Raw genomic sequence first — 21,768 nt, 5'->3', positions numbered from 1 at the left:
AAGAGATCCTTCCTTGGCCCTCCATAGTACACAGAGCTTGTTTCATGGGCATGCAACCTGTGTAGCTGTAAAGAGTTCTATGCTTGCTCTGTCACTATCCTCAAAGTCTCCTTCAGTTTTGAACAAGGTGCCCTGCATTTTCATTTTACATAGGACTCTGCAAATTCTATAGCCAGTCTTGATACTATGCTAATTCTCTCTGGTGTTTGCACTCATAACATCCTGTACTTCTTTCGTGGCAAATACTGACATAATTAAATACAGACACGCTATCTCTTTTCAGTCTTAGTGGTGTTAATCCCCGCATAACATGAATTGGTCTTATCTTTTCCACTATTTTTATCCATATCACTTAGTGGAGTTCCTGGATTAAAACAGAGGCTTTGATCAGTAGATGGATGAATAAGTCAATGAATTAGTAATTTTGAGTAAATGAATGAATAAAAGAAACTTGAGGAAAACTTTTGGTTTGAACAGAATGGTAGACAACTGGAGTCTTTCTGGGTACTGGAAAAATTAAAGTCGATACATAGAGTAGGAGTAAATTACAGTGAGTTCTGAAAGCCAAGTCAAGAATTTGATACTTGTCACATGAGGAAATATAGTTGTTATTAGCTTTTGATAATCATGGTAACATGTTCATTGCTTGTGTTTACAGACTGAAATTTTATATCCTTAAACACTGTATTCCCTCTGTTTTCTTAGAGGAATAAACCCTGGCATATTTTAATACAGAGTAACATATTCATTTACTTTCAAACATATCACATACTTTATTTGATTTAATCCTCATAAAACTCTGCAGTGCTGGTTCTCATTTTTCACATAAAGAAACTGAGGCTCCAAAAAGATAAAATAATTTTCCCAAGGTAACATCAGAAAAGAAAGGTATGGGATTTGAAAACATGTTTCCTTGAGAAAATTTCTCAAAATCTTCCTACAGTTTAGAGATGCTTCCCTAGTCTAAGCATTTGCTTTTTATGTGACTGTCTAGCTACTTTGTACGCACTAACACTGTATGTGGAGGGAAATCAGACTGGCAGAACGTGGTACCACCAGCTACAAATTCTACTGAGGACATTTTCTAGATGAACTAAGTCTTAAAAGAGCCTGACGCATGTCTTTGGAAATACGTTGTCAGTCTTGGAAAAAAGGTAAGAAATTGAGACTAATTCTCATCACCCAAAGATATTCCAATTACAAATACAGTCACTTTTTTTTTTTAAGAGAAAACTGAAGGAAAGAAAAGATTTATGGCCAGAGCAAAAGATTATGGCCAGATAAGCAAAAGAACTTATCTTTCCTAAGCACTGCAATATTTAAAGAAAATTGACCTCCAATTAAGTAAAGAAAACAAGACATAGCAGTTTAATTTGACCATAATTTCATCTAATTGAATCGTATAATTAGTAATAAAATGTGTAGATCCCATCACATTGAGATAGCTCTTAGGAACAGAAAAAAAGACTCTGTAAATGTGCATCATTACCTGTACCCCAAAGCCTGTTATTGATAGTTTTATAACATTATTACTATAATCAACCTTTAATTAAATTTTTTATTATGTTGTCTTTGCTCAGTGTAGAGACGAGTTGCAGTCCTGCTACCTACATGGCAAAGAAAGAAGGAAGTTACCTAGGGTCCTCGATGGGTAGAAAATCAATGTGATGTGAGAGTTGGATGAATAAACTAGTTCTCCTGCATAACTATAAAGTCTTCACTTCATTCCATACACCAAAGTAAATCCAACTGTATTAAAGGGATACACATACAAAATGAAAACATGAAGTTACTAGGTTAAGATTATGGGATCAGAAAATTGCGGATCTCATCCAGCTCCATTGCTTATTAGCTGTGTGATGTTGAGCATCATAATTTTAACATCTCTACCGCAGTCTCCTCATCTGCAAGATGAACATGTATTTTATAAAATCGTGAGGAACTAGTGAGACAGTGCATGTAATATTAGGACGTTCCACAGGCACACGATCAGGGTACAGTAACGTCAGACACCACTGTTACAAACCTCCTTGCACAGATTACTTTGTCAGTTATAATGTAGCACATCTAAGTAGAAATATTAGGTGAGAAAACCACTGAGTTTGAATTTGAATGTTGAAAACAATATCTAAATAAATCCAGAAAAAGTCAGTTTTTCTACTTGACATTTTTAGTGCATACATGGATAGGTGTGTTTTACTTTGTGACAGAATTTACATCCAGTGACAATCACAGGTGTTAAGTGCACAATTTGATGGGTGTTGACAAATGTATAAACCTACACAACCAATAATTCTATGAGGAGCATGCAGAATATTTCGATCATCCCAGAAAGTTTCCTTATAGCCTTTCCTGTCAATCTCCACCCGCCAAACAGAAACCTTGCCTTGATGCCTATCACAGTGGCTTGGTTTGCCTGTTCACGAGTTTACTGTAAATGAATTCACACGTTATGTACTCCTTTCTGAAAGCCCTATTCCCCTCAATATAACACAACCCTGTGGGTAAATCTCAAGAACACCTATCAGTAGTTTATCCTTTTTCTGGATGTAGTGTTACTCCGTTATATGAATATACCACAATTTGTATATTCATTGCTCTACTGATAGAGATTTTTTCCAGTTTCTTTTCCTTGAATTCCTTAAACACATTTACAATGGGTGTTGTAAATTCCTAGTCTTCTAATTCCATCAGATGGTCCTTTTATATTGATGACTGTTTTTCTGTCGTACTTTCCTCCTGCTTCACATACTTAGTGTTTATTGTATGCTTGGATAATATGGATAATACATTGGGGAACATCTGGACCATAAGTGTCTTGGTTCAATTCATATTGTGTTTCAGACAGGCAGTTACATTCCCAGCAAATCATCATCCTTTCATGCTTTTGTTTTCCCTCGTCATTTCATTATGGAAACTTCCAAACATACTGAAAGTTTAAGAATTGTACAATAAAAACCAACAAACCACCATCTAGATTCTACAGTTGTTAACACTGTACTATATTTGTTTGATTATATATATTCATTTGATCACACATACCCATCTATTCATCCATTCATCTCAACATTTTGATGCCTTTCAAAGTGAGCTGCAAACATCACTATCCTTCACACCTAAAGAGTTTTTAGCATGTCAAGCTTTTTTATTCTTTATTTATATGGATCTATATTATAGATTGTGTCCTTAGTCCTAACACTAGGCTGTGGTCCTTACTCTCAAAGTGAGCATTTTCTGTAGCCTCCGTTAATGCCTGAGTTTCTCACCAAGATGACTCCTGCTGGGGTATCACTCCCAGGTCCCAGCACTGCCTGACCCCTGGTGTCTCTGTTCAGGTCTCAGCCGCACAGCAGCCATTCTTCATGGAGTCTGGCTCCATGTACGTGCAGCACAGCCCAGCCGTCAAGCCATTCTCCCTCAGGCAGACAGCTGGCGGTCCTTCTATAGGCAGGTCTCTTTCTGTGCAGGGTGCTCGACAAGCACCAGCTGGTTTACCGCCCCAGAACTTACCACCCTTGTACTTTACAGTGAATCTGTGTCCTGCTGAGAGTTCTCCTTGTAACAATGGCTAGAATAACACTGCCCGAAAGAGCTCTCTGCTGATGAAAATGTTCTGTATCTGCACTGTCCAATATGGAAACCGCTAGCCACCTATGGTTATTCAGCACTGAAAACGTGACCTGTTTGACTGAGGAACTGGATCTATAATTTTAATAATTAACTTTAACTTTCTTAGTAAGTACCACATTGATCAGTGCAGATCTAGAAAATGACCAAGGAGAGAGCAAGCAAGTGCCCCATCCGGTATTTGCCTTCTCCCCAGGATCACATTTCTGTGGCCTGTTGGTCCATGCCTGAGAAAATTCCCTTGTATTTTGTCCAGTTTTGTAGCTCTGTTTTTCCTGGAGAAAGGCAGTTATGCTTGGGACCATAATGGCTTTTGTTTACCTGAAAAATATGAATTCAGCTAAATATGCAATTCTGATTGCCTATTAGTAAAATAGCAAAAAATAATAGAATGATTCCATCAGAACCGTGCCAGATCAGATAGCGTCATACACATTCCTGTGCCTTGTATTGTCTGACTCCTCAGATAATGCATTTTATCTTTTGCATAAGGTATGGGCAATCTTAAAATTCTGAGTAACTCAAACTTAACCTTAAAGAGTTATTTCACAAAAATGGGGATAAAGCTGTATTCAAGGAATAAACAAAGGCAAAGTAAATCAAATCAAATTGCTGCATCATCATTTGGCCTTGACAAAGGAGCCCAGAACAGCAGTCCAGGTAGAAGCCAGTTCCATGAGCTTCCTTTATGTCCTCAGGTCCTGTGTTCGCCTTTATCACAGCATATGCAATTCAGAATTTAGTTACCCTTGTTAGACAGTGAGCAGCCTGAGGCAAGCCTTTCATACATCCCTAGTTCCCAGCAGTGTGTCCTACGTAGTACATCAAACATATGCTAAATAACAAGTAAGAGAAATACTTATTCCATCTGTGTCTTTAAGAAAGTAGACTGGTTAAGAAGGCACAAAAGATACATGCACCCCCAACGTTCATAGCAGCAATATATTCAATAGCAAAGACATGGAAGCAACCTAAATGTCCATCGACAGATGACTGGATAAAGAAGTTGTGGTATATTTATACAATGGAATACTACTCATCCATAAAAAGGAATAAAATAATGCCATTTGCAGCGACATGGGTGGACATAAGGATCATCATTCTAAGTGCAGTAAGCCAGAAAGAGAAAGAAAAATACCATATATCACTCATATGTGGAATCTTAAAAAAAAAAAAAAGAGGACACTAATGAACTCATCTACAAAACAGAAACAGACTCAGTTTTATGGTTACTGGGGGAAAGGGAGGTGGGAAGGGATAAATTTGAGTTTTAAATTTGCAAATGTTAGCCACTATATATAAAAATAGGTTTTAAAAAATTTCTTCTATAGCACAGGGAGCTGTGTTTAATATCTTGTAATAACCTTTAATGAAAATGAATATATGCACGTATATGCATGACTGGGACATTGTGCTGTGCACTATAAATTGATACACTGTAACTGACTATACTTCAAAAAATAAAAAGGCACAGAAGTATTAAAGCCCTATTTTCCTCTCAGGTTGGTGAGAATGGAAGAAAGTTGCAGAACACCTTACCACTGAAGGCCGATCACAGGAATCACAAGAAAGAGGAATTGTTGTCAAGACTGATTGCTCAAACAGGCCCACAGAGTTCCCCTTCAACAGACACAATTTCACACACAGAATGCAACCTCCCCTTGTTGGATGATAAAGATGTTGCTTTCACTTCAAAATGCAGCCTTCCTTAGAAACTTTCACTTTCTAAGCCCAAAGTGTGGGTGTGTACCAGAGGAAGCTGTGTTCAAGCAGCCAGTCATGCCTCCCCCATACATTTATGGGGTCTCTCATTAAGTTTGTCATTTGTACAATGACCTAAACCCAGAGTGCTTGCACAGAATTAATACGATGTTCTATCCATTTTCTGTTTAACGTTACTACTTAATTTTTTTGCCATTGCACATTTTGCTTAATTCAGTTAGATGCGTGGTTTCTTCTTTAGGTCTCAAAAAAATGACCAACTCCCTCTGCAGTTATAGGTAACCTTACAGAGAAATGAATAAAGACTCAATTATGCAGTGTGTTAAGTGTGAGCTACACTGTAACTGGGAATACATCTCTCTACCAGCTCAGGGCCACGTGAAGGAAGATGAGGACTTGAAAAGAATTAGATTTCAACAGGCTCACGTAGAGAAGCATCTTCCCCATTTCACTCTACTTCCAAACATAGTAAGCTATCTTAAAATATATATATCTTAAAATATGCTTCTGATGCTGAAATTCTTTGCCAAAAAAGTCACTGCTGTATTTGACTGCTTTATTATTTATAATTTGTTTTGTCATTTTTGTATTTAATGCACTAATACCTGAAGTAGTGAACATGCACATAATTTTGAGCCATTTGCCATTCTTCTTACCAAAAATTTTTGGAATTAGTTCTATTATAATTATTCAGGATAAGTTAAAATGTCAGTTTTCAAATTGCAAGTACATAGAGCGCCCTCTAGGATAAAGAGGAAGAAATTTCACGAACACCACACATTAATTTTTAGATTTAGCTTTAGTTTCCAACTCTAGGTTCATATATTTCTTTCTTTACTGTCACTTATAACTGCCTCTTGCACGTCGATGTCTACTGATGGAGACAGTTGCTAAAATTTGACTATAGCTGGACGTTAGATTTTTCAAACATTCCTGGTAAGTAAGGTTTAGTATTTGAATTGCTGATTCAGGTGTTTTACAGTTATCTGACTATCTCTGTAAATGTAGTAAATTCCACAGCGCCTAAATATTTGGCAAAGGCGATTTCTAAGATGACTTAGAAAAATAACAGAAAATAGATTATGTGGACAGTCAGTGAGGTCTCAGGGAGAGGAAAGGAAAAGCGATCACATCGAATCAGCAGCACTAATCACACTGGCGCTAACAGCCTAGAGAAGCAAGCTGACTCGATTGTAGAAAAAGCGAATAATTGCATTTGATTTCTCTGTGAGTCTGAACTATATTCAGTATCTTGTAATAGCCTATAATGAAAAAGAATATGAAAAGGAGTATGTGTATGTATAACAGAATGACTACGCTATACACCAGAAGTTAACACTGTAAATCGACTATGCTTCAATTAAAAAAAGAATTCCGTTTGTAGTTAACTTTATGAAGAGGGGTTCAAGTGGATTATGAATGGTTATTAGTAATCCAAACACACTTCTTGACATGCCTGCTCCCTCAAGAATACAAGTAGATAATTAATGCGATAGCAAGATGTTTTCTTTAGATGAGCGCGAGGAAGCATGGTTTTACATCTTGTCTTATTATCCAGCAGACACGCTAACTTGATAACTCCTTGCAAAAGAGTGTTCATGTTTTCCTGCTTGATTGCCCTAAGATTGCTCCTGCTATTGCCTTGATGAACTTTTCTTCTGCTTGGAGAGAAACAAATACAGCTTGGTCTTTGAAGGAAGTAGGCCAACTGGTCATTAGCAGAAGTAGTATTAGGTGTGTGGGATCCAATCAGGTTTTTTCTTTTTTGTGTAATCCCCTGCTCACGTTTGCTACTAAAATTTTAGAAAATGTCTTGACAATCCTTCCTCCCCAGGATGTAAGTTTTGACTTTCTCACATATACAACTCTCAAAATCTTTCTTCGTGTATCATAAGGTGGATCTTCCCTCGTAGCAGCAGTGATGTTAGACAGTTCGGGAACGATCCTTGATGATAATTCTCTGTCCTGCCTGAGATTCTGCTCTCCACTCCTAGCCTGTTCAAGCCCACTTATTTCTTGTCCCATGTCTGTTATGCCATTTGAAACTGGGATATTTGACAAGGTTTTTAAAACATATGTTTTATCATAAACTGCCTATTTTAATATGATACATATTTTTAAAACACAGAAAATAGAAGCAAACAAAACATCAAAGTACCAAAAGTCTTATAAGAGAAGCCTCCACCCCATTTTTCTGCACATCCTGCTTTTAAAAACACAAATTTAATGAGAATCTCCATCTGTGGAGACCCCTTCCGTGGGTTTCCATAGCCCACAGGACAAGCTGAACGTTTCTTACTGTGGCAAACTAAGCTCTTCATACTCAGGCTCCTTCCAGATTATTCTGTACAATCTCAGAATTCTAATGCAGTGGTTCTCAAACTTGAGCATCTATAACACCTCCTCTCATCTGAATCTCCTTTGTTTTTATGCAAAATCCTAGGCAGTGTGCTTTGCTACTATGATCAAGGAGGTCTAAAATAGGGCCCTCAAATTTGCATTTTTAATATGCACTCTGGGAGACGCTGGTGCAAGTGGCTGCCAAGCCAGCCTGAGAGTCTTTCTCTTAGCATCAGTGTTCATGATTGGCCCTCTCACTACTGACTTCACACATGCTATTTCCTCTGTAAGGGAAGCATTACTTCTTTTTTTTTCATGTAACATATTCCTAATAATCTTTCAAGACTAAAACATCAGCATCGATAAAATTTGCTTAAAGGTAGAGACAAAAATAAGGTTTCTCTTATACAAACCCACTCCTTTAAACTCTACAGTGTTTTTTTTTTTTCTGTCTTTCAGTTTTTAACTAAAACTCTAGAATAAAAACAAAGGGAATACTTCTCCTAAGGAGAATTTTTTGAAAGCAAGTTCTGAAATTATAGATCTTTTTTCTTAGGAGCCCCAATGCTATGCCAGGCACTGCAGAAGTTAAAACAGTAGAAAATAGAGTCTTAAGGAACTCACTAACAAAGATCAAGACAAAGTATCCTAGAGAACAGAAATGTAGTTAGTTAATGTCTAAGCTTTATATTATACACCTGTCTGAAGTCAAGGTTCTCTGGAAAAATACAATAGGAAATACATAGTCTCTCTCAAAGAAAGAGGGAGACCCAGTGCAAGCACATTTAATGGACCAAAGACAAACTGATCCTAAAAAAAGGTAAAATGTAATCATGGTAAATTTACCCCAGTGATATCAGGGAATATTGAAGATCTGAAGATGTCCACAGTAAAGCTTGATGAGAAGATACATGACAATCATACAAACATACTAGACTTGGATACAGAGATGAAAAATGGAGTTTGGTTGCAGTTGGTGAGGGAAGGAGGAGAAAAAATGAGGTCATCTGCCCACTTTTTAATTGGGTTATTTGTTTTCTTGGTATTGAGTTGTGTAAACTATATATTTTGGGTTTTAACTCCTTATCAGACACATCACTCACAGACATCTTCTCCCACCCAGAAAGCTGTCATCTAGTTTTGCTGATGGTTTCCTTCATGGTGTAAAACCTTTAATTAGGTCCAATTTGTTTATTTTTGTTCCTTTTCTTTGCCTGAGGAAACAGACAAAAAATTGCTAATACTTAAGTCAGAGTGTACTGCCTATGTTTACTTCATGTTTACTACAATGCGATATCATCTCACAACTGTCAGAAAGGGTAATATCAAAAAGACAAGAAAAAATGAGTATTGACAAGGAGATGAAGGGAACCCTGGTACACTGTTGGTAGGAATGTAAATTGGCGCAGCCACTCTGAAAAATAGTATGGAGGTTCCCCACGAAACTGGAAATAGAACTACCATATGATCCAGCAATTCTACTCCTGGGCTTATATTGGAAGAAAATGAAAACACTAATTCAAAAAGTCACATGCACCCCAACATTCATAACAGCATTATTTACAATAGTCATGATATGGAAGCAACCTAAGTGTCCATTAACAGATGAATGGATAAAGAAGATATGGTACAGGTATAGTGGAATATTACTCAGTCATTAAAAAGAATGAAATTTTGCCTCATGCAACAACATGGATGGACCTGGAGGGTATCATGCTTAGTGAGGTAAGTCAGACAGAGAAATGAAATATTCAGTGTTTTTACATGTATGTGGAATCTAAAAAAAAGAAAGAAAAATGAATACAACAGAGATTAAGATTCAGAGACTAAACTAGTAGTTACTGATGGAGAAAGGAGTGGAGGAAGGGGCAAGATAAGGGAAGGAGATTGAGAGGTACAAACTACTAGGTATAAAATAAGATACAAAGATGTAATGTACAGCACAGGGAATATAATGAATAATAACTTTAAATGGAGTATAACCTATAAAATTATAAAATTCACTATGTTGTACACCTAAAACAATAAAACACTGTAAATCAACTATTAAAAAAACCCCAAAAAACTCAAGAAAAAAAGATAAAAATGAAGGGAATTGGGAGAAAGAAGAGTCAGAAGGAAGAAGGAAGGAAAGGAGAAAGAGAAATAATGTGCAAAATACAGTGGAAGACAGCTTGGTGGAAAAACACAGCCCAAGGAAGGAAGTACATTCAAGAAAAGGCTTAAAATTTTAGACGAGCTTTAAGAGAATGAGACCTTTTTTTATATAAAGTTTAAAAAGGCATTAAAGATGACTTGACTAACAGATTTACACAGAAAGTGAGACTGCAAAGCTAAGGAGATGTTCAAAGTAACCCCACCACAGAAAAAATAAGAAAAAAATTTAGAGACTGGCATGTCTGAAAATGTAACCAGTGTGATAGATAAAAGGCTCAGGTAAACATATGCAAAGAAAAATGACAGATTACAGCAATTAGAAAAAAGAAATATAAACAGGGGACAAAGACCTATGTGTGTATAATTTGCAGGGAATTTTCCCTAAAGAATTTAGTGAGCACATCAAAGGGGCATGTGATACAACAACAAAATGTTGGCAGTGAGGGACACTGGGAAATACACCATGTAAGTTATCAAACTTCATGAATAAAGGACACAAGTTGCAAAGTACACAGGCAAGGAAAGCAAATCATTAGCAAGAAGAGAAGTCAGACTGGCCTCGGGCTTCTCTACAACTACATTCAATGATACAACATTGCTAAGGACACACATTTTTGAAAGGAGAAGGAAGTCTCACCCAGGAATATTCTGCCCATTCAAGTTGTCATTCGAACATAAAGACAGCAGACAGACATCTCAAACATGCTGGAACGCTAGAAATATAGTACCCATGCATTCCAGGGAAGAAAGATGGAATCCAGCAAACAGGAGTTCAATAAAAATAATGAAAAAGCATAATAAAAGGAGTGGTGCTGAACATTAAATCTAGTCAATGTTTGGCTATGACTGAACATCTGGGGAATTGTGGCTGCAGAACAGATGGTAAATTTTACAAACTCTAACAGTTTAAATATTATAACTAACAAACACTGGATGATGTGAGGTGGAAAAGGAGGAGAAAGTATAAAAATGCTAATCACTCTTCCTTCAAAGTAGAGAATACACCGATGCTACCTAAAATTGAAAGATGTACTTAAAAGATCAGAGACCCCAACCAGTTAATATTTTCTTATTCATATAGAAAACTTAAAGGAATAAATCCTTTTGATGGGAAAACCTACATGGGGAAAAAAAGCAAAGCTTTAGTGACTTACCTATTTGTAGTTTGGTGGAAATATTTCTAGTTTTTTTTCCCCCAAGTACTGTAGAAAGATTGACAGAAAAGGACAGCTTTTGTTCCACCACGGGAAATGTTTGTGTGTGTTGTAACGTTCTCACTAGAACAAACGACTGAAAGCAGTGTGCAATGGAGCAAAGAGTATTGAAATGACAGCTTTGAGAAAGAGATCCCTGGTCCAGACTGTCCAATAGTAAACTACTTGGCTACTCTTAACGGCTCCATTCACACTTTGGGGCCTGAAGATCATGGCTTTGGACATACAGTTGATTGATAAATACCCATCAACTTGTTCTGCATGATAAATTCTAAGCCTTTTTCTTACAGACAGCTTATTGGGCAACAGTCAACTAAATTCAATAAACATTTATTAAGAGCTCAACTCCACTCTATGTGCTGTTCCTTCCTGAAAATACGCACATACCATAAGTGCAAATGTCCGAAGAAACCGCATGAGTAGAGGCAATAGGAAGGGCTGTCATGGGGAAGAAAGAGCAGCGCGCAATCCTGCCTATTTTTTGTTCATGATATAGTTTCATGACACATATCCAGCATTTCAAATGACTTCTTTAATTTTAATTTTCATAACTGAGTCAGACGGAGGCTAAAACCTACCGCAATCATGCCAAAAGGTTTTTTTTCTTTATTTCTATCATTCTACCATTAATATTGGCTATTTGATTTTTTTCCATTTCCCTCACATTTTAATAAGACAAAGACACGATGCAATAAACACAAAGTTTCACCAACACAGCTGAAACTGAACAATCGATTCCACAGTTGGTGCCACCTTGCACGAGCCACTATATGTCAAATAAGAACCAGAAGTTTCAATAAAGAATATGAATGTGCTAAGTGTACAGAAGTCACGCTTACAACATTCAAGGACCAACTCTAACCCAAAGAGCACCATTAGGCTTTAAACATCCTTTAAATTTGTTGAAATAAGGACTTGGGAAATGACTACGAAAGGCCGAAGAAAAGTGAAACTGTCTATGAATCATTCCAGCTACAGAAAGGAGACTGCTGGCCAGAGACACAAACACAGCCAACAAGCCCGAAGGTCATGGAACAGTTTGAGGAAGCACTTACTCTAAACTCACTGTGAAGTGACGGGAATGACAGGACCCTACCTATGACAAACACAGGAAAATTTGAATGATTTAGACCCTGTTAAACAATCCTATAGAAGTTGTAATAGCACATTAGCTACAAAATTTGACAAACATCTCCTCCACTGTGTAACCAAGGCTGTTGCCCCAGAACCTCACCCCTGACCCTCCCTCCAGGCCAGTCTGCAGAAGACCACAACTAACCATGTCCTCCAGCTGTGTTCACAGCTCAGGAATCAGTCTACCCAAGGGAAACTGGTGCGAGCTGGTTCAGCTCCAGATGCAGAACAAAGGTTGCCCTGCAGTGCATGATCACCATTGCCCTTACAATGTTGCCCTAATAGTCCCCAGGGCAAGAAGCTGACTTGCAAACTAAATTCCTGATTCTCCACGCCCTGTCACTGAATGAAGCTTGTGCCACTTCAATCTCAGCATCAGGTTTGCTATTGGCTGTGCAAATTCAAATAGCAAAAGAATTTTTTCCCACCAAGGCAGGGAGCCTGGGCCGGGATAAAAGTAGGGGTCTGCAGGACCAGTTTGGTAACAACTCCACACAACTATCCTCTTTAAATATTAGGATGAACATTTGCAGAGAAACTTCACTGCAGATGTTTTTTGTATTGTTATCAACTTGAAGAAAAATCTTCCTGTTTGGAAACTCACAGCCGTAGAAATCATTATGTCCCCAAAACAGAAAGGTAACAAAAATATGCAGTTTATATGAAATTTTATTTTCATGCAGTTACCTCTAATAATGTAACAGAAGGAAAAGAAAGCGTTGGAAATATGATGAGTACATATAGTCAATTGTCTGGAAATAAAATGTTTGTCAAAAGCCAATAGTATCCTGAAAATTCTTATTTCATGGCAAGAACTATAAGGGAAATGAAGTGTTTATACACAGATTCGGTAATTATCTGCACAATCAGGAGCTGTTTTGGTAGTAAATCATTTATGTTGTTGCATTTGAAATACTGAACTGTCTAGTACTTACCAGAATACATTTTATTTTGTAATTTGATTTATGGCTTTTACTGTGAAATCAGACTACCTGAGATTTAACCTTTGAGAAATCCTTGGGAATTTCAGGCCTTGGGAAAATTACTGAGAGCTCATGAATTTCCACCAATTCTTAGGATGTCAGCCTTAAGCTGGCAAATATTTCCTCTAGCTTACTCTAATTTTAGACTCTTATAAAAGAGAACAAACAGGTTGCCAAGTGGCCTCCTGTCAGATCAACAGTTACTTTACTCCACTTACATTCCATGCACGTTTAAATGAATGCTATAAAATCTTAAATCTGTAGCCTGGGTGTACTTTCATCTAAGTTCTCCTACTGAGAACTCTTCATTAACTTATTGGCAGCCCAACCTTAATCTGCTTGTTAAATAATCTGTTGGTCTGAGATATCAGGAATGTCTCGTGATGTTTACCATTTATACCTTTGCTATTAAACAAAAACGGTCATTTTGCATACAGTTCACTCCTACTTAGTTTAGTCCATATTTCATACTTCTGAGAGCATACCCAGATGCTGTGTTCTCTGTTTAAAACACTAGTATCCAATCAGAAGTGTGTGGCTCTTCATTTATGGCTATTGAGTAAATGCAGCGCAGTGCTAGCCCAATGTTTTCAATAAAGGAATTTCTGCGTTCAAAAATTTTTTCCTGTGTCCTAATTTCCTCATTTGTATAAAGGGAATAAGCTCCCTCATATGGTGGGAAAGGTTAAATGAAACAATAATTAAAACACTTAGAATGATGCACAGCACGTATGTTTAGTAAGTATTAGCTATTATAACAACTGATTTGTTATCTACCAAACAATACCATCAATATTTACCTAGCACTTAAGTGCTCCACGTAGATCTAAGCGCTTTACATACATATTAGCTCACTTAATCCTCTCCTAGCCTATGAGACGGGCTGTATTCTTTTCCCCATTTTACAGAAGAGAAAATTGGGGACAGAACAGTTAAGGGGACTGCCTAGAGGCTGTGTTCTTAACCATCTATTTGATTCTTAACTTTGGCCACACCATCAGTGTCACCTGAGGAGCTCTAACGGTCCTGCCTGATTCTCAGGCTAATTGGTACCCCAAGCCAATTAAGTCAGAATCTCTAAAACGGGCCTTAGTTTAAAAACACTCCCTGAATCGTAGCATTAGGCTATACCATCATCCCTCAGTATCCACAAGGGATTGATTCCAGCCCCCTCACCCCACCTGCTGCAGATACCAAACTGTAGATGCTCAAGTCCCGTATATAAATGGCACAGTATATGCATATAGCCTACACACATCCTCCTGTATTTTTATTGCACTGCAACTGATTTACAATATTATAGTCTTCCCTCAGTATCTGCTAGGGACTGGTTTCAAGAGTCCCCTGTATCCCCAAATTCTCAGATGCTCAAGGAAATTTCCATCCTTGGCTGGCTGAATCTCAGGATGAAGAAATCCATAAATACAGGCCATACATTTATTGAAAAAACTTTATAAGTGGACTTGTACAGCTCAAAACCATGTTGCCCAAGGTCAACTGTATATTGGTGTCAGCTATAAACAGTGATTTGGTATTTTTATACACTACAAGATGATCATTATACTAAGTCTAATTACCGTCTGTCGCCAAAGTTATAACAATAGTATGACTAGTTCCCCGTGTTGTACATTAGATCCCTGTGACTTACCGTAACACTTAATACCCTATAAAGCTATGTAAATAGCTGTAAATTCAATGTAAATGACAGAGTTAAACAAAATCTAACTCTAAAGAGGCATCATACCCGAAAAGTAGTGTAAATCTAGGGAAAAAAAAAACCTTGGCTCAATAAAATACTAAGAAAATCTGATAAAATTTGGGGTGTGGAGTTTAATGAGAACAAATTACCCGGGTAAAAATCCCACTTGCAGGATTATATTACTATAAGACCAAACCCAAAGCAAATAATACATGTATGTAAGTAGCCCTTAGGACTAGAACACACTCTACTGTCAAGAGAAAACATCATAATACATGATCCAAAATACTGTCAGTAATCGGACAGGTTTCCAATGATTTACAATTCAAATTTTAACCTTCTCGTAATTTTTTTTTAACAAAGTATTTCCCATCTAGTCTATTTGTCCCACTTAAATTTGACTTTTGCAAAGTGAAGATCAAAACAGCCTAGGATACTGCAGTCACATAGTAGGAGTGGAGAAAGGCAGAGTCCCTTTCCCTGTACTCCTTCCAAGGTGGATGATAAGCTTAAAGTCAACTTCTACGGTTCCCCCAGGTCATCCTTACCTGTGTATCTCCGCCCTTTATTGTCTGTGTACTTCTACAAATATGCTAAACATTATTGTGTATGCTGCTGGGGAAGAGAGCATTTATGTGAAAATACTAGCTTATATTGTAAACAAAACCTTTTTTTTTTTAATACAGATGTCTGGGTAGAATATGTATTGTTTTGTAATTACTGCCCAAGCTCCTCCTATGAGTTTAGTGCAAGGCAATAAAGGGATGAATAAACCACATTTTAAAAGAAACATTTCTTTCAAGTTAAATTTTATATCCAAATGTTTCTTCTTACTCCTTTTTGCCTCAGACCTTCCTTAATACCCAAGGACTCTTGTAATTAGTAGGAATCTTCATACAAACTTAAATTATAGTTGCCATAATTCTGTGTTAGATCTACTTAATTTCATAAATTCTACCTGCTGAAAGCCATGGATGGTTGGTGATAGAAATGAAATAGGGTACAGCTGCAAGGGTCCATTTAGTACCATCTGGTTTTCATTCAAAAGAGGTTGATTATCTAGTCCCTCACACCTGCTACACATCCTTAAACCTTCATGAATCTACCCTGAAAGTTAAAGGAGAAAATGTCATTTTCTGCCACCCTTTTCTATGTGCCTTACTTCTTCCCTAAAGTTACCTCCCATATAGTGTTTTTGACACTACATGATATCCAGCTTCTGGAATTCTTTTTTATGAAGACCTGTTACCTGAAATATAGTCACCCTAAGAGAGTCTGCCTCTAGAACTTGCTCATAATGTTAGGCCACTTAAGGGATCAGCAGAAAGTTCACCTGAACTTCATCAGACTGAAGCAGAGAACCCTGAAACTACAGCTGCCATTACCACCACCCACTCCTGCCCCCGACCCCAGAGTTTCCCATTTGGAAAACTGACTAGAAGTATAGAATTAACTGCCTGAAACCCCCTCCACTCCAGGAAAGCTTCCAGCCAGGAAGGAGGCTGCTCATTCGCATCAGGATGAAAAGGCCTTCCATACTTTCCCTGTCAAGTCCTCATTACCACCACCCCTTTTGTTAAGCTGATACATAAACTCTTACTTCTGTCTATTCTGAATTACTCACTAATGAGGGCTCCCACGGGAGGAACAGGACAAAAGCTTGCTCATCTGTCTATTGTCAGTTCTCAGGGCTCCAACCACATGACCTAAATTGATGTATCTTCCCAACATGGCAATCCCACAAATTCTCGATATCTATAGATGCTTCTGGAGGAAAGAATTCAGGGGCAAGTAGATGATTTTTTAAGATTTTTCAAAACACTATTTTAAGGAGCTTAGGAGTTCCCCCAAATACCTGAATTCTCTGCATTTGGGAAACGTGGGCCACAGCTCAGGCTACGACATTTAGACATAACAAATCTTTGTAGGATTTTCTATTTTTTCACTGCCTCAACTGACAATTGGTTTCAGCTGCAAATCAATTAAGTTGCAAAGAGCTAGAGGAGAGGTAGAAGAAATTACTGTCAAACCCACTTGCCCTGAGAAGGTGGAAACGTGCTCCTTAAAAGTGTAGGATTCACACATGACAGTCAAGTGACAACATGTGTAAAATAGCCCAGATTCTAGCTTTGGCTACAGATTGTTTAGAACGAATTCACTAAAAATTTTTAGCCGGTTAATACAATCCATTCATTTCAACTGTTACCAACATTATACAGTATGTTCCAAATACTGCAGAGGACACCCTGATACTGAAATACTTCATTGTTTATCTGAAACACATTATTGTTTATCTGAAATTCAAAGTAAACTGGGCATCCTGTATTTTACCTAGAAGCTCTATTTTTTTAGTTCTCTGGAGCATTACAATGTGGAGATAGATTTGAAAGTTACTATATAGCACAGTAAGTGTCTACACCCATTTAGAATATCCTTTTTTCTTACTGTGCTGTTCAGTTGATTCTTCTTTGGGGACAAGAGAAAATAGCAAACATTAACAAACCTTAAGCAACAGACCTTTACTAGGGCAAAAATAAAAAATTTACCTGCATCATAAACCACTGCTGAATGTAAATAAAGCAATTTTCAAGGACTCAAAGCATGAATTGAAGAAAAGCACAGCCCCACCTCTAATGCATTCATAACAGTCACTTTGCAAGGCTCTGAGGAACGGGATACGGATATTTCATAAGGTTTCTTCTTTTTTTCAATATGAAAAAGGAGGGGTAAGGACATGCCAGATCTTGCCAAAGTGTGGCTCATCAAACAGCATGATCAGCATCACCTGGGAGCTTATTAGAAATGCAAGCTCTCAGGTCAGGACACACCCAGACCTGCTGAATTAAAATGGTTGTTTTAACACTGTCTCCCCAAGTGCTTCATACACACATTAAAATTTGGGAAGAACTGCTGTAGACAGTGGGGTTCTCAAAGGGGTAAATATGGGCCTCCAGGGTTGCTGAAAAAAAGGAAGGAGACATAAAATAAAGCAGTAAAGCCTTTCAAATGCGGGTATTTTTCCCTTGGCCAATTTCTACCAGCAACAGGTAGCCCCTAGTTCCTGTGAACAGATGAGCCGCTCAGGTTAAAGGATTTAGTCTGTTTGAGCCGGCATCACAAAAGTACCACGGACTGGCCACCTTAAACAACAAACATTTAGTTCTCACAGTTCCGGATGCTCGGCAGCTCCAAGATCAAGGTGCCTGGTGAGATCCCGCTTCCTGGTTCAAAGACGGCTCGCTGTCTTCTCACCGCTTCCTCGCACCGCAGAAAGAGCTAGAAACCAGGCTGTGTCTCTTTATAAGGACACTAATCCCGCCTACAAAGTCTCCACCCACATGACCTAATCACCTCCTATTGGTCTCACCTGCAAACACCCATTTTCCAGTCATTGGGAATTGGGCTGACATGTAAGTTTTGGAGGACAAAAACATTCAGTCAATAGCAACGTCCCTTGACTGTCCAGATTCAACAGGGGTCTAACTAGGTGAATTAACTAAGGCCAGCTCACTGCCGTTTGTACAGTACTCCGAAAGAACCTGGCATGTAACCCAGCACGTTTGAAAGAGGAACGCTGGGCACTTTCTAATCAAATTTAAACCTTGTATAAACAAGCAGATATGATTATTTCAGGTACCTCAGCAAAATGTGCAGCCAGAATGTCAGGTCAATCTCGTCTGAAGTGCATACATATTGATATAGATCTGATCTTCACTACATTTATTTGAGAAATATCTCTACTGTAATATATGATAGCCATTAGAATGCCAAGGACAAGTATATATTTAATAGGGTTTGTAATCCCATCATTTGAAAATTACTTTGGGGAATGTTGCCGGTCTTCCTACCAAGGACAAGAAATATCAGTATGTACAGTAGAATTGTATCATGTTTTATTTAGATATCTTCGTGTTCAGTGTTTTCCACGTGTTAGCATGGTCTTTCCAAAGCAATTCTGACAACTTTCTAAAATATATCTCATCATGAGTCCTGTCAAGCAAAGGAGGTACAGTAATTCAGAAAAAAAAAAAAAACAACAAAAAGGTTAATTAAGTGAATATATTCAAATAACTATACAATTTATCAGAGAGAGAGGGGGAAGATGAGAGAATTGGTTAGGTCAGTTGCAAAGTGAAATTTACTAATTAATTGATTTATGGTAATTAATATGCCTGAACCTCTCGCCTTATTGCTGCCAAGCCAGGCAAAAGGGATAGTTTGAGTGTGATTCGATTAAAACAATACATGCTCTGGAAAGATTGCTCTCCTGTGTTTTCTGGGACAAGTGTGTAACAAAACTGTCACGAGAAGCATGCTTCTTTTCAATTTCAGCAGAAAGTGATAGGCATTTATCAAAGAAAATTGAACTGAGGCTATTGCCGCAGAATCAGAGAAATTAGATTCAGATGATCTTTACCAAGCAGGCCACAACCCTCTGATAAAAAACAAATCTATTATTTCTACCTCCCCTTGTTCCCTGCAGGCAGAACCGGGTCTTAAAAGAGCAGTTCCTTTCCTTATGGCCACTGAGAGAAGAAGCGTCTCCCTAGCGTGCGGAGTAAATGTCCATGTGTCTATGCTAGTCAAGATGATTTATTGCCCCTTGCCAGTGATTGGCTTAGAAATATGGTATGTGACACCATTTTGAACAATGAATGTGATTCTGCTGAGAAGCTATAGTTTCCTTTACTTTTAAATAGAGATACATAAAGAGAGACGTCTACTCCTATCTCTGGATGAAACCATCTGCACAAGATACTTGGAATTGCAACCAGCCCTCTCAGGGCCATGAGAAAAGCTAACCTAAGAAAACAAACCAACATTCTAAAGTTGGCAGAAAATAAAAATGAAAAGTATCTGGCTCCCTAATCATATAACCAAGTCTATGAATAAATTCAATTTGGATTCACCTAATTTGTTATATAGCAAATCTATTTTGAGTTTGATTTCTTTTCCTTGCAGCCAAACTTTCTTAAGCACTAAAAAACCATTAGCCAGAAATTCTATTATTCATATCCCATCTATTTTGAAGCGACACATCAGGTTTTTAATACAGACTCATGATTACTCACAAAATGTCTATACTCAAATGGAAGAACGTCTTGCAAACTTACGGCATTATGTCATTTCATTCAATACCAGAGCAGACTAGCATTTCCTTCTGTAACACACAGGCATTTACACACCATGCTACTTCAAATTATATACCTGTGAGTTAACAATCATTTTTTTTTGTTATTTTGGGTTTTTCTGGGGGGAGGGAAGGGGAGGTGATTAGCTTTATTTATTCATTTTTTAAAAATGGAGGTACTGGGGCTTGAACCCAGGACCTTGTGCATGCTAAGCATGTGCTCTACCACTGAGCTATACCCTCCCCTCTAGAATTTAAAATATCAAGATGATTTTCACCTAGTACATAACCTCTGCTGAGGTTGGCTCTCCCTATTACCTGGTTTTCTGTTCACTGTAAATGATACTTCCTCAGATTGCCCATAACTATCACGAAGGATTCTATGTTGCAAGTAAAAGTCTCAACTCAAATTTGCTGGAAAAATAAAGAGAATTCATTGGCTCATAAACTCTAGGTGCTCTAATTACATCAGCTGTGAGCCTGGTTGCTCTCTGATTCTCTCCTCTGCCTTCTAAGAGCATTGGCTTCATCCTCAAGCTCTACAAACCTTCCCCTCCAACCAAACCAGTGTCAGCACAGCTGTCCACCCTTCAGCTTCGTGGTAGAAAATGACTGTAGCAGTTCTCAACCTCAAATCCACACCCCACAGCATCTACGGGAAGAGAGGAAGCTCCTCTTTCTCGGAGGACTCAACAAACACCTCACAACCCAGCTGTGACTGCTATGTAACAACTGGTTAGGTTAAAAGGCTGGAGTACATCAAATGATGTAGGCTAATCACTGTCAGCTGGAACTGAAGTGAGGTTAATACCATCTAAACAAGTGGATTGATGAAGAAAGGGAGGCATCCAAAAGGAAAACCCTGTCCTCTTGGTGAGATAAACAGAGAGGGATGAATACTGTGGAGACAAAAATAAATATCCATTACAGCATGGAGAAATTAGCATGGATTATTTAAAGGGATCATTTTATTTCAATTTATTATTCTTAAATTTCACTATTTTTTTAGATCTAATTACTACCTTATCAGTTTAGGCATTAAAGTCACAGATTTGACGTATGGAAAATGGACAAATAACTCTAGAAAAACCTCATACACTATGGTACAACTCTTGAGTTCCAACGCTTGTGTTTGGCAGATTGATTATTCACTGCGTATTTTTTACTTCTTTTCTAACATTAAATTCCTTCTCCACAACCCCCACAATATCTGTCACTTGTTTTATTTTGAAAGCACCAAGAAAATAACACACCAAAGAAATTTCAAAAAAAGTTTCAATGTATTTCTGTGTATGATTAAGCCTTGTGCACGAACCTGCCCCACCCCTTTTGGTTTCTTTCTAATACCTCTACTTGGCTGATTACTAGTTGCCTGGGGGTAGAAAAAGAAGAGGAAACTTTAAATAGAAATATTAGTTTTTAATGCCCCCAATTTCCATGTAATGAATTTTCCTCTAACTTTAAATACTTGCACAGTGTATTCAGTTATGCCCCATTTAGCACCACGTTACACAGTTGTGAGCTAATTGTACATTGCTTCCTGTATAAGATTACCACTATGTTATGTCATTCATCTTACTGTAAGCTTTCTGCTCTTTTGAACCATGCAGAGTACAAAACAGCATAGAAATGCAGGACACGACTCTCATTATCATTACTATACTTTAGTAGTTTTAATGAGGTAGGGCTTAGTGATTCATAATAAAGATTATGCAATTTTCAACTCTGCAATTTTAAAAGTGGCTTAGTATCTGCTTGATT

General features: G+C 37.8%; 2 long non-coding RNA genes across 4 annotated transcripts in view; one reads left to right on the top strand and one right to left on the bottom strand.

Annotated features, from left to right (window-relative positions):
* Positions 1-21,768, bottom strand: part of LOC140698766 (uncharacterized) — a 472,809-nt gene that overhangs the window by 43,932 nt on the left and 407,109 nt on the right. The window lies entirely within an intron of this gene.
* LOC140698768 (uncharacterized) lies at positions 1,022-6,737 on the top strand. The gene is made up of 2 exons (XR_012076685.1): positions 1,022-1,154; positions 5,130-6,737. It is a non-coding gene; the product is annotated as an uncharacterized lncRNA (long non-coding RNA).

This window comes from Vicugna pacos, chromosome 10 (assembly GCF_048564905.1).
Source record: "Vicugna pacos chromosome 10, VicPac4, whole genome shotgun sequence".
Taxonomy (NCBI): Eukaryota; Metazoa; Chordata; class Mammalia; order Artiodactyla; family Camelidae; genus Vicugna; species Vicugna pacos.
This window is presented reverse-complemented; position numbering and strand designations above follow the sequence as displayed.